At 42.7% G+C, this 1,105-nt stretch overlaps 1 non-coding gene across 1 annotated transcript; it reads left to right on the forward strand.

The window, feature by feature from the left end:
- Positions 1–215: 215 nt before the first annotated feature.
- LOC119978531 lies at positions 216–387 on the forward strand. Its single transcript, XR_005463478.1, has one exon. It is a non-coding gene; the product is annotated as a U1 spliceosomal RNA (small nuclear RNA).
- The last annotated feature ends 718 nt before the right edge of the window (positions 388–1,105 follow it).

A 1,105-nucleotide genomic window follows, 5' to 3' on the forward strand; every position in this document is an offset into this window, starting at 1 on the left:
TGAACACTCGCCAGTTAACATCAATTTTACCGATGATCCAGACTTGTCGTGGAGCTTGAGCTTTCTCCATGAGTCCTGCATTCTTCGATATCCCACAGTAACAGGTCTGTTCTTCAAAATTCGAGTTGTGTGTCAGTTTTTCCGACAAAATCCTCACTAAACTATCTAACTAGCTTCAGCAGTTACTCTGGTGCCATGTTATATTATCATTTGTGATACTTACCTGGCAGGGGTGAAACCATGATCAAGAAGGTGGTTCACCCAGGACGAGGCTAGCCCATTGCACTTCGGGTGTGCTGACGCCTGCGATATCCCCAAATGCGGGATACTCGACTGCAAAATTTGTGGTAGTGGTAGTATATATATATAAAAAAATATATATATAATTTGTGGTAATATGTTATCTTTTTGTCATTTGTTCCAGAATGATCCGATGTGTTGTTGCCAAAGAATTCACTAATCAAAAGATTGAAACAAACTAATTTATTGTAACACTATTAATTAAATGAAGTTTGAACACTTTACTGAGCTGTAGAAAACAATTAATTATTTTTGAATCTGTCTTACAGTACTCAATAATCTAGTCACTAACTACACTGTGATCTAACCTTGTGTTAGCTCTATCTAATCTAATCTTCCTGTAATGATTTCACCATGATTTCTCCTTATGCTACTCCATCTAGCTTCTCCCAGAATTCCCTCAGGGTCTGACTTAAATACAGAGAAGTGGTGGTACTCTCTGGTGTTTGATTTATACAGAGGTGTCTTAATTAATCCATCACTAACCTGACTATGTGCATATCATTACAGATTCAAGTGCCACTCCAGAGACTTGGGCCTGAAGTTTTGGTTCCCCCCCCCCCCCCCGCCAACTCCAGCAGCCCTGACACCATTTAACACTTTAATGAACATTGATTGGCACAAATGCAAGTCTTCCACCCCTCACTCGGGTCTTGAGGGATAGGTCGGGGGTGGGGGGGGTTCTGGAAGTCACTGGGCCGTATGGGGAGTGTGCCGACAGTCTGAAGGCATGTTCTGATGGAGGCACCCTCCCCTTTCCTGCCCGAGATCCAACTTTGTTGATTTTGCGTTCTCCGCCCTCCCC

This window comes from Scyliorhinus canicula, chromosome 1 (assembly GCF_902713615.1).
Source record: "Scyliorhinus canicula chromosome 1, sScyCan1.1, whole genome shotgun sequence".
NCBI classification, from domain to species: domain Eukaryota; kingdom Metazoa; phylum Chordata; class Chondrichthyes; order Carcharhiniformes; family Scyliorhinidae; genus Scyliorhinus; species Scyliorhinus canicula.